This window comes from Triturus cristatus, chromosome 1_1 (assembly GCF_964204655.1).
Source record: "Triturus cristatus chromosome 1_1, aTriCri1.1, whole genome shotgun sequence".
In the NCBI taxonomy this organism is placed as follows: domain Eukaryota; kingdom Metazoa; phylum Chordata; class Amphibia; order Caudata; family Salamandridae; genus Triturus; species Triturus cristatus.
The window spans coordinates 1,018,598,479-1,018,611,912 of record NC_140579.1 but is presented as its reverse complement, the minus strand read 5'-3'; positions in this window follow the sequence as shown (position 1 = coordinate 1,018,611,912).

The following is a 13,434-nucleotide window of genomic DNA, read 5'->3' as shown; positions in this document are numbered from 1 at the left end:
AAAGTTCATCATTTCTTTAGATTATGCTATCTCAATAACTGTTTGGTTAACAGATCTCGCCATAAATATGTTACTGCTATGTGCAGTGACCTCTGACCCTCTGGGCCGATCACACCACGCACCGGCACACTCCCCGTGAGTGAGCCCAGGCTGCCCCGATCCCGCCGCTGCCCGCAGCTGTGCTCCTGACCACTGGTGTGGTATCCGCCTCCGTAGCGCAGCGCTGCTCTTCACCTGCTGACTGTTGTTTTCTCCCCTGTTGCCCGCATCGTGACCAGCCACTGTCTCCTGTGATTTCCAGTTTGTTTCCCCGCTGACTGTTGTTTTATCCTCCGTTGCCCGTATCGTGCCCAGCCACTGTCTCCTGTGATCTCCAGTTTGTTTCCCCGCTGACTGTTGTTTTATCCTCCGTTGCCCGTATCGTGCCCAGCCACTGTCTCCTGGTATATTTAGTTTGTTCCCTTGTTGCCCTTACTGTGCCCAGCCATTGTCCTCTGTTTATTTGTTGTTCGCTGTTTCCCTCTTGCTGTGCCCCCGCCGCGTTTCCCGCCACCTCCCCGCTCCCCGCCGCTGCTCCCCTGCGGCCCCGCCCCGTCCACCTGGGACCCTTCCCATTCGCCGCCCCACTCCCGCCTCCCAGCTGCTCCTCCCTCCCACTGGACCTTATAGGGAGGAGTGCACGCAGTGGTGTGCAGTGACCTCTGACCTTCTGGGCCGGTCACACCACGCACCGCGCACACTCCCCGTGAGTGAGCCCAGGCTGCCCTGATCCCGCCGCTGCCCGCAGCTGTGCTCCTGACCACTGGTGTGGTATCCGCCTCCATAGCGCAGCACTGCTCTTCACCTGCTGACTGTTGTTTTCTCCCCTGTTGCCCGCTTCGTGACCAGCCACTGTCTCCTGTGATTTCCAGTTTGTTTCCCCGCTGACTGTTTTATCCTCCGTTGCCCGTATCGTGCCCAGCCACTGTCTCCTGTTATATTTAGTTTGTTCCCTTGTTGCCCTTACTGTGCCCAGCCATTGTCCTCTGTTTATTTGTTGTTCGCTGTTTCCCTCTTGCTGTGCCCCCGCCGCGTTTCCCGCCACCTCCCCGCTGCTCCCCTGCGGCCCCGCCCCTGTCCACCTGGGACCCTTCCCATTCGCCGCCCCGCTCCCCGCCTCCCAGCTGCTCCTCCCTCCCACTGGACCTTATAGGGAGGAGTGCACGCAGTGGTGTGCAGTGACCTCTGACCCTCTGGGCCGGTCACACCATGCACCGCGCACACTCCCCGTAAGTGAGCCCAGGCTGCCCCGATCCCGCCACTGCCCGCAGCTGTGCTCCTGACCACTGGTGTGGTATCCGCCTCCATAGCGCAGCATTGCTCTTCACCTGCTGACTGTTGTTTTCTCCCCTGTTGCCCGCTTCGTGACCAGCCACTGTCTCCTGTGATTTCCAGTTTGTTTCCCCGCTGACTGTTGTTTTATCCTCCGTTGCCCGTATCGTGCCCAGCTACTGTCTCCTGTGATTTCCAGTTTGTTTCCCCGCTGACTGTTGTTTTATCCTCCGTTGCCCGTATCGTGCCCAGCCACTGTCTCCTGTTATATTTAGTTTGTTCCCTTGTTGCCCTTACTGTGCCCAGCCATTGTCCTCTGTTTATTTGTTGTTCGCTGTTTCCCTCTTGCTGTGCCCCCGCCGCATTTCCCGCCACCTCCCCGCTCCCCGCCGCTGCTCCCCTGCGGCCCCGCCCCCGTCCACCAGGGACCCTTCCCATTCGCCGCCCCGCTCCCGCCTCCCAGCTGCTCCTCCCTCGCTCCGGCCCCCCCACTCGCCTCATATGGCAGAGGGGTAAACGCGCAGCGTTGACGCGCAGCGTGCGCGCCCTAAGCGCGCTGAAGGCGCGCCAAAGGCAAGCCCGTCTGCGTCCGTCCACGCCTGGCCCCTGCCCAGCGCCAGAACCCCTAGCCCCCGCAGACACCAACCCCCCCGCCGGACCTATAACACCACCGAACTCAACGCACTCAACCCCGGCCGGATCCCGGGATGCTACCGAGCCACCCCAAGACGAACCCACGGACCCTTCAGCTGCCACTCCTGCAAGTTCACCTGCATCCGGTCCCGCACCGCACCCGCCACGCCGAGCACCAGCAGCAACCACCTGAAGTGCATCCTGCTCAACACCCGCTCCGTCCACAGACGTGGAACTCTGGAACCTGCTCGACACCACATCTCCAGACGTCGCCTTCCTCACGGAAACCTGGATGAACGCCTCCTCAGCATCCGACATTGCCATCACCATCCCGGACGGATACAAGATCACCCGGAGGGACCGCGGCAACCAGACAGGAGGAGGCATCGCCATCATCCACAGGAACACCATCCGCATCACGACCAACACCAACGACACCCTGACCACCGCCGAACACCTGCACTTCCAGATCCACACCGACCCCAAGACCACCCTCAGAGGCACCCTCATCTACATCCCCCCGGGACCACGCACACAATTCAGCGAAGACATCGCCGACTTCATCAGCCCGCACGCCCTCCCCTCCGCCGACTACATCCTCCTCGGGGACCTCAACTTCCACCTGGAGAACAACAACGACCGCAACACCACCACCCTGCTGGACAACCTCGCCAACCTCGGTCTCAAGCAGCTGGTAACCACCCCCACCCACTACGCCGGACACACACTCGACCCCGTCTTCTCATCCAGCAAGGACATCGTCTTCAGCCACGCCACCGGACTCCACTGGACGGACCACAGCTGCATCCACTTCAGCTTCAGAAGAACAACGGTCCACCACCACCCGCAACAAGTCGCACGCAGAAGCTGGAACAAGATCACAGCCGACCAGCTCGCCGCATCCCTGACCCAGCACCCCCCCACCAGCTCTGCGGACCCCAGCCAAGCCGCCGACAACCTCACGAAATGGATCAGCAGCTGCGCAGACAACCTCGCCCCACTGAGGACCCCGCCTAGCAGACCCGGCATTAAGAAAGCACCTTGGTTCACCGACGAACTCAAGAGCTCCAAGAAGAACTGCCGAGCCCTCGAGAGAGCCTGGCGCAGAGACCCAACACCAGACAACATGACCACCCTCAAGCTCGCCACCCGAAAACACCACCAACTGATCCACGCCACCAAGAAAACTGCATTCAAGGAACGACTGGACAACAACGCACACAACAGCAAGGAACTCTTCAACATCGTCAAAGAGCTCTCCAACCCCAACGCCGGAAACAACGACATCACCCCATCTCAAGACCTCTGCAACTCCCTCGCCTCCTACTTCCACAACAAGATCGCTGACATTCACAACAGCTTCAGCACACCAACGCTCCCCACGACCGCATCTACGCCCCCCACCACCACACTCCGCGCCTGGACCCCGATCAGCACCAAAGACACCATCCGCACGATGAACACCATCCACTCCGGATCTCCAACCGACCCCTGCCCTCACCACGTCTTCAACAAGGCCGATGCTGTCATCGCACCCCACCTGCGGGACATCATCAACACCTCTTTCGACACCGCAACCTTCCCTGAGAGCTGGAAGCACGCCGAACTCAGCGCTCTACTGAAGAAACCATCAGCGGACCCCACCGAACTCAAAAACTACCGCCCCATCTCGCTCCTCCCGTTTCCGGCCAAAGTCATCGAGAAGACCGTCAAAAAGCAGCTGGCCGCCTTCCTCGAGACGAACGGATCCCTCGACCTCTCGCAGTCTGGCTTCCGGGCCAACCACAGCACCGAGACCGCCCTGATCGCAGCCACCGATGACATCCGAGCCATGCTCGACAACGGAGAAACAGCGGCCCTCATCCTCCTGGACCTCTCCGCGGCATTCAACACTGTCTGCCACCGCACCCTAGTGAAGCGCCTCAGCAACGTCGGAATCCAGGAGAAGGCACTGGAGTGGATCATCTCCTTCCTCGCCGGAAGAACACAGAGTCCGCCTACCCCCGTTCCGATCAGAAGCCACCGAAGTCATCTGCGGCATCCCTCAGGGCTCCTCGCTCAGCCCCACCCTCTTCAATGTCTACATGAGCCCCCTTGCGGCCATCGCACGCCAACACAACCTCAACATCATCTCCTACGCTGACGACACTCAGCTGATCCTCTCCCTCACCAACGACCCCGCCACCGCCAGAGCCAACCTACACGAAGGGATGACAGACGTAGCTGAGTGGATGACGACCAGCCGCCTGAAACTGAACTCAGACAAGACGAAAGTTCTCATCCTGGGCTCCTCACCCTCCGCCTAGGACGACTCCTGGTGGCCCCCCGCCCTGGGCAGCGCACCCAAACCGACAGACCACGCATGCAACCTGGGCTTCATCCTGGACTCCTCCCTCTCCATGACCAGACAAGTCAACGCCGTCTCCTCGTCTTGCTTCAGTATCCTGCGCATGCTACGTAAGATCTTCCGGTGGATCCCGACCGAGACCAGGAAGACGGTCACCCAGGCCCTCGTCACCAGCCGACTTGACTACGGCAACGCCCTCTACGCCGGAACCACCGCCAAGCTCCAGAAGAGACTCCAAAGGATCCAGAACGCCTCAGGAAGACTCATCCTCGACATCCCCCGACACAGCCACATCTCCGGACACCTGAGAGAACTGCACTGGCTCCCGGTCAACAAGAGAATCACCTTCCGTCTCCTCACCCACGCTCACAAAGCCCTACACAACCATGGGCCAAGATACCTCAACAGCCGCCTCAACTTCTACACTCCCACCCGCCAGCTCCGATCGACCAGCCACGCCCTCGCCGCCGTCCCCCGCATCCGAAGAGCCAGAACAGGAGGAAGTTCCTTCTCCTACCTGGCCGCCAAGACTTGGAACTCCCTCCCGACCCACCTCCGCCTGACCCAAGACCACCTCTCCTTCAGGAAGCAGCTCAAGACCTGGCTGTTCGAGCAGTAGCGGACCCCCCTCCCCAGCGCCTTGAGACCCTCCGGGTAAGTAGTGCGCTATATAAATGCTTTGATTGATTGATTGTTTATGTACAGATATGTAAAATGTACACAAAATAACCTGGGGTGCAGATATAATGGCAAACACTATTAACTAATTCGTGCCACACTTTCATACCAAATTGGGTTTAGGTGGCAATATAGGTCTGTTGAGAAGGGCTTGGTTGCCCCGTTTTAAAAATGCTTGTTTATCTTAGTTAGTAAACGGGCAGAAGAGATACAGGGTGGCATACAATATATGGATTCCAGTGGCACTTTGTACACAGATGGAGAAGTCAGGTGGTTTGAGCCAGTATGGAGGAGTTTGTTAAATGAACCCAAAAAACAGTGCTCTCAAAAATTCACTACCAAACTGGGACAAAGGTAGCACCAGCGACATAGAAGGGTAGTGAGTATGCCAAAGCACAGTTGAAGCCCGGCCCTTTTTAATCTTTATGTAACTCTCTTGGCCAAACTTATAGTCTTACAGCCTCACAGTAGCGTCATACGCAGATGACACTCAAATAGTGGTATCACTGGCGAGTGGCCCAGAGGACACAGCTTCCAGATTCCAAGACTGTATGCACGAAATTGGGAACTGGATGTCAAGCAACTGTCTGAAGTTAAACTCTCGGAAGACAGAGGTCCTGCTGTTCGGAAGGAATACCTCTTTTTGGTCTCCCCATTGGTGGTTACAGGAAATGGGAAACCTCCCCTCCCCAGTTACCAAGGTAAAAAATCTAGGAGTTTATTTTGATGATAAACGGATTGAATTCAAATCCCTAAGCATTGCCTTCAAGGCATTGCATGGCTACGGACCTGAATATTTTATATACATAGATTTCAATGGTATGTCCCCAACAGACATTTGCAATCTTCATTGGCATTTAATCTATGATTCCCAAAGCTAAAACAGCCACCTGTGGTAGCGGACGTTTTGTAGCGGACACAGACAGGCTATTTAATTCTATGCTGCAAGATCTTAAGAAAAAGTCAGAGCTTCTCTCTTTCCGTAAAGTCGTAAACCCTAAAAACTTGGCTTTTTAATAAGTACCGCTTCTATTCCCTAGCTCTCTTTTCCCTTCTCAGTCTTCTCCTCTCCTTTTTCCCTCCTTGTTAGAGCACTAGTGCCTAAACACCTTTGGGTAATAGTGCGCTTTATAAATTAAAATTTAATTTCATTTCATATCAAATAACTTCTCATCAGCCTAGATTGGGAACTAGAGTCACCCACAAATTCAAATAGGTGTAACTCTGGAACAGGAAGGTTCAGAGAGACCACTTAAAATGTTTCCGGAATTAGAGTGACTGTTTTTATAATTATTCATCCAGCAATGCACCCTGCATGAAAGCACTAATTGGGAATGCTCCAGCCGAAGAGCCATTACCTTCAGGTGGTGAGAAGTCGACAAAGCTTAGTTGTTCCATGGGATGGAAACAAGGAGACAGAATCTTCCCTGAGGTTTGGCATGGCAACCAGTGATGGAAGCTCACCATACTAGCAGTACTCAAATCTGTCAAGTAAAAACATAAGTATAAGAGGTTCTCGGTCACTCAGTTGTTTCTTGGATCAGCTCTGCCAGCTGGGCTGCGGGACCCAGGCACTTCAAGGACAGCTCTCATCCTTGAGGCATTTTCCTTTTGGTGTCGGTCATCTGGGCCGGCTGATGGTCTTTCTGGGCCATGATCAGCTGCTCTCTTCTTGCTGGGAAGGTCAAACAGGTCACCGGTGCCGGGTGAAGGGCAATGGTAAGCAGGTCCTTTCTATGGTAAGAGGCCTATCTAGACTTGCGAACATGGTTTCCACAAAATCCAAAGTGCAAGACACACTGGTTCATTGAGGCCAGTATTTATCCAATGCTTGGGACACTAGCTCAAAGAAAGGGTAAATGAAAAGGCATACTTATTTCAAACACTGCATCTCTCTGGACCGCCGGAGCAGGTTTTGGGTGTGTGAAGGGCTACACAGCAGTCAAATGGACTTTTTAACCCATAGAGTACATACAAACATACACATTTCAACTAGTGTTCCATGCTCACAATCCATCTTCCAATATAAAATACTTCTCTAAAATAATCCCGGTTGCTTTGTACCACGGTGGGATCTTTATTAAAACTAAAGCTCCCTGTTGAAGAGGCACTAATGAGAACTTTCTCGATTACTACAGAGGAACAGCCAAACAAACTTGAAGCTAACAGTACTTCCTCACGAAACTCTGCATAGCTGGGAAATGCATATGGACCTCTTGAGAACAGAATTCATGGGCACCCATCTGCATCAGGCTCTAAGGACCTTCACTCGCTCCAATAACGAGGTAATGCATACCTATAATGTGCCCTTAAACCCCAACTTGTCTGGGGTCACCTCTATGCTTAGAAGATGGATTCCTTATGGGATCCTACATGCCTTGCACTATGTGTGAGATCAGCAAGCAGGAAGTGAGAAGCTGACAGGCCTATGAGAGATGGTGTCATGAGGGAGACCCAACCACGTCTCCTGTGGGTACGCTGGTCACTGGCAAAGCCAAACCACTTGACTGGAAAGTGCTTGCAGCACTTCTGGAAATGGAGAAAATTACTCAGGGATCACATAAATTCGGTGTATCCAAAAGGGGCGCATTCATAAGGGGTGGAGCCAAAGACATTTAAAATTGTAATTATTTTTAGAAACTGTGCCTTCAAACAAATGAGCAACAAGGAAAATTGTGACAGTAAAGATGGTGTAATGTAGTTAATTGTTAAGACGTAGACTGCACTTTGAGATAACCAAGGGGGCTCAAATCTGTGAGAGACTCTGAAGGGATGGTTGGCGATCTGAGAAAAGATTCAAGAATAGTTTCTAAGACGTCTGGTCCAGGATACAAGTAGCTGCTTCCTCCACCTGGTCGAGGGTAGGGACTGATACATACATATAAACTAAAGTAATTAAGTGTCTCTAACCCAATTTTATTTTTCATTTGATGGTTGGGTAGATCCACTGTTTATTGTGACATGACTACATCCAGGTTCATCATGCTGGGGAGCCGTAGTTCTTGTTTCAGCATTGATCGTTGGGCCAGATGCAGATCCCATGCTATTCCAGCATTGCCTGCCACCGCTCCTGGAAAAAAGATGCACATTTTCTGGGCACACCTGTGCCCTTCTCACTCCTAGGGATGCAGTTTAGCAACAGGTTGACTTGTTCCCTACATGCTCCTCACATTTGAAGGGCCATCTGGACTGCAGGGTGGTGGCATGGGGAAAGGTCTCGGGAAAACTTTCCATCATTGGATCCGGGCCAGTGTATTGCTGACCTAACTAGTTCTGGAGTCCACATGGGTTCGGCCGGTTACACTTGCAACTTTAAGTCCCAGGCAGGGACCCTCTGGGTGGCCTCCCTCCATGCTGGATGCCCTCCACTTGATGGCCCAGGGCAGTGTCCTGGCAGCAGTCAGTACATTCTCACCTCATCCAAACACAGCGCGCCTCCCCTGGAATCCGTGCTGCCAAGTAGAGGGTTCCAACCGGATCTCCGTTCTGGCAGCTATTCTGGGGTAATCAGCCTCTTGGCTTCCACTATACCTAGGTCCAGAAATCTAGAGGTTACCTTGGTGTTGCGAGTTCTATGGAATTCATGCAGGCGGTATGTTGGACATTCAAAAGGTATCTCATGTTCAATACAGGCGTACAGTATAGTTGCCACCTCCTACCAGTATGCGTGAATATGAGTGCAGCTCCAGAGCATGTGCATCAGGTCGTCATACAGAGCGTCACATCTCGGGCATGCAACGTCCGCCCGGTTAAAGTGAGGATTGATTTTGGCGGGTGTGAGGTATGCTCTCTGGATTATATAGTACTCAATTTGCCAGAACCGCATGTTTCTGTGGATATGTACTGGGCTCTCTAGGACTTCAGCACCTTCCACATCTGAGAATTGGCGGCCTATGTCTTGTTCCCAGCTGTGTCGGAGCGAGTCTAGGCCAATCGCCACATGCTACCTGATAGAAGCCGCGAACCACCGCGTGAGGTGTCTACCCTGTCCCATGACATGTAAGTATTGGATAGTAAGGTGCATCTGTGGCAAGGTAACTCCATTTGGCCGTGAGTGTGGTCACCAACGAGCACTGCAGCAAGAATTGACCCAGCGGAAGCCCCTCACCCTCTACCAATGATGTATATGGAATGAGCGCCCCATCACGGTACAAGTCTCCAAGTGAATGAACCTCTGCCTCTTGCCAATCCCGGAGTTCAGCGGACAGGAGTACTGTCTGACCTCTGGGGGACCCCTCTAAGGGTATCCCGGGCGCATAGGGTATGCTATGCCGGGTTATGTAGAGGCTTCTGCGAAAGCATTTATATGCCACCCCAAGTAGTATGGGTTCCAGCGGCATTGCCCTCACACCAGGATGGAAGAGCCTAGTAATCTGTGACAATTAGTAGGCTGGCTGCACAGTTGCCGTGTCTTCTTGTTGCCGATCAGCCAGCCATCTCGCTATCCACTGCAGCTGGGCAGCCACGTAGTAGTGCTCTAAGCATGGGGCTGCTAAACCTCCCTGGTCTGTAGGCAAATACAGCTTCTTTAATGCCACTCTATGCCTGGCACTGCTCCATATAAAATCTCTGACCAACCTCTCCAACATGGCAAAAAAAGGAGCGGGAATATATAAGGGCAGGATTGTGAAGTAGTACAATAGTCTCTGGAGGACTACCATTTTTCTGGGGGCCACCCTGCCCGTTACAAAAAGTGGAAGTGTGCTCCAGAAATGCATCTGAGATCTGATGGCTGCTAGTGCTCTGCCCAGGTTTCCGTCAAAAAGATCTTTTGAATGACGATATGTACGTATACCCAGATAATGGAATGTGTCCGCCCTCCACTGTACCCTCCTGTCGAAAGGAAGAGGTCCGGGTCTTGACTTCTTAACCCAAATGAGTATACGCAAGACTTCTCTACGTTCACCCTCAGCCCAGAGAGCGTGCCATCAGCCCTTCTTTTATTCAAATATCATCCTGGTGGGGAGCCATCAGGCGCCTAACACCTAGATGCCAATGCAATGGGAGAAAACAAAGGCACACAGTTGAGCACTTCACAAGTGCGTAAGAGAAACTTTAATTTGGAAGCAGGTTTTCAACTTTGACAGCTCATTATATAAGAATTGTGCTTGCATTGTAAGGAATCAATATTTGTCTTTCAAAATAATAACACAAATATTGATGTAAATAGCATCTACTATTTTTTCCATTTAATTATTTTATAGCACTACTCATTCCAGTGTAGGGTGCCATAGCCCTTTACATTACACACAGAAGCACAATGAAACATACAAGTGTGTAAAATTGTCTAAATCAATGTGCAAGAAATGTTACATAAGTCAAGGTTATAAGGTGTAGGAATCACATAGCATGCATACTTGTAGACATATGTTAAGACTGTATGGTCGGGCGAAATGCAAGGTCAGGATATAAAACATAACACGGTGATTGTGTCTGTCTATACTAATAAGACTTTATTACTTCCCAAAGCAACCCTTCTTTGCAATCTTAGAATAACATCAAATTGAGAAAAAAAAATAAGACTCTCAAACCATGATTTACAGAGTGCATGAAGCTCCTTGATACTGGTAAATAGATCGCTGTGCTATATTAGAAGGCTTGCAACTAATGAACTGGAAGTAACAAAATTATCTGTTTCAAAAGCAGTTGCCCACTTACCTAGATGAATAAAATACAAATCTTTGATCAATATGCTTTGCGGCAGGCACATTAACACTATATTCTACTTTTTTATTAAAAACTGTGACTGGACAAAACAAGGAACTCCCCCAGAACTGTGTCAGCCACTAGAGTTACCTTACAGGTATTATAATCCCCTCAAAATCGCTGGGCACACAATGGTCTCTGCAGCAGGTGTCTTAACCCTCAAAGATATTTTAAAACGTTGCCTCTTTATGACCAATTAAGTAATCTAGAACAGAGTAACTGGCACATTGGTTTATGCCACCAATTTCTATGCAGCAGATGTTTTTAAACATAAATGTATAAATTTCCAGGCTCCGCCCCGTGTGACTCCACCCCCTTTCCTCTGCCGCACCATGACCCCTAATTTATGGGTTCCCAGAGAATTTATTTCCAATTTCAGCACTGCCTGAATCCCTCCAATAAGCCACCCAGGCAAAGAACTCCAACCTATGCTAGAACCTCTCCAATAACCCACATAACTGAAAGAATGTCCCATCTGCACCAGCATCCCTACAAACAGGAGCACATGCAAAACAAGGAACCACCTCCGCTGGCATCCTCTCAGTCAATCTGCTGCTGCTTAAGCCACTCTCAGCCCACTCACATTGGCAGCACCACCACCTGGCTGCAGCACGGCTAATACCGCACTCTTCCTCGTGCACACAAGTTCTGGACTTCATTCAGCATCACAGTTAGGTCATTAAGGAAAAGATCCCTGCAGTTATTTGCAACAGGACGTAGGGAACAGACAGGCATTATACTACTACTCATGTGAGGCCCATCATCCCACAGACGCGCTCTGTAACGTAGCGGTACTATGCCAAAATTCAAACGCAGGAACCGTCATTTACTTACCCATGACTGGTTCAGACTACCTTAACCTCTCTGGAACCATCGCACCTCGAGAAGGTGCAGCTGGCAAATCCCTTTCACCCCTGTGCAAAGTATGAAACAGACCTTAAAATTCTAAATCCGGTTAGTTTGTATTTCACCACGATAGGGAGGCCTACATAAGGAAATAAAAAAACACAATGTCCGCACTTTCTTTAAAGTGAGTGCATCTTGTCCCTCAAATTATTCATACTGCTCAAACACCCAAAATTGATAGATTTCAGAGATTCCAACAAGAGGAATAAAGGCTAGAATGAGGGTAGCTTATTGTAACACTGAGGTGTATGTAGTTTCCAGTCGTCTGCGTGGCCTGAACGTCACTTCCTTTGCACGCTGAAGCCAGCCCCTGCACAACTGAGGAAGCGCATGCAGGTCGGAGAAGGTAGGCTGAGCAGAAAGCCTGCGACTGTCAGAGAGGGTGGACACTGCCGTGAGCTTTGTGCGCAGCAAATGTCTTGAAGCCTGTGCATACTGACAGGCTTAGCCATGAAGTCAACAAATGTAATGTTTCAATTCTTCCATTCGTCAATGACAGTATACCTCTTATAACTGCATTGCCTGTGCATCTTTGTTGTGCAACCTGTGATCACTACGCTAAACGCTACTTGACCTTTTTACCCGTTATGCACAAGGCGCTGCTGATGCCTCATGCTAGCGAACTCCTAAACGTGTTCTGATATCCATCGATCAGAAGAAGCCTGTGGTGAAAGCTGAACCCAACGGCTCAGCAGCCGTGAATGAGAGTCAGTGAACCCTCCTCACCCCCATGTACATTTTGGCTGGCACGGCGTCATTACCTCCTCGTTCGTCTTCCTGAATGCAGTCCTTACACTTGAAACCCCTCTCCTCTCATGCAGAACTAAATCCATAGCCAGTGTTTAATTTGTAAAATACTAAGTGCCAGGGACTGACCAGGATGCCACTGCAGCTTGCACCACCAATTGCCCCGTCATGGCTGCCAAAGGCGGTACAGATAAAGGAATGGCTGGGGAGGCAGGTATTAGTATTTGTTTTATGTATATTGTATTCTTAACCGTTGTTCTGCTCATCTCTAAATTAGATGAGCAGCGCCACCATGTGGCAGACGGTCCTAAGTGTGGTGATGTCAATGAAGTGCTGGTGCCCAGCACAGGAAACCAGATATGAGCTGTGCCAGCACTGGACACCACCAGCTCAAATTAAGCACTGTCCCTCGCTGAAGCAAAAAAGTTCCTCCAAAATGGACCCCATTACCCAGGAGCCACCACAAAAAGGAGGAACTGATGCATATCCTGTACTATACCACGCAAACGACACATGGAAAATACACACTGAACTGGAAATAATCAACCGCAATGCCCAGGGTGGGAGGGCGGGACTCAGGACTGCATCAAGGCAGACCAGGATTTGGAGTAATGAAGATTGCCGGTAAGTAACAGGGCATTGATCCAAGATAGAGGAGAGAGTTTGACATTTATGTGGTCGCCCTTGGAATCAAAATGTAACGCCCTGAACGTCTCAGGATCGTTTAACAGACACGATAATGAGAACGCAACCACTTGTGAAGGTTTAGTTCTTTTAATGAAGGCAAAAATAATATAAGGAATAAACAAAGGTTATAGTCACTGGAATCCTCCAGGCTAAGTACGTTACCAGCCCACAGCACGGATGGTCCTAACCGTCCTCTGCATATACGCCGATCCCGGCGTATGCCAACAGAGGGCAGAAATGAAATGGCCGACAATGCCAATCGGTAGGCTGTGAGGGGCACGAAGAGTGTTGGGGAGAATCGAGGAGTCAGGGAAACACCCAGCCGGGGTCTCTACCTGAAGGGAGCAGCCGCTCAACCTCTTCCTCAGACTGCACCGGGACGCGGAGTCACCTCCTGGTGATGCGTCACCGATACCCCA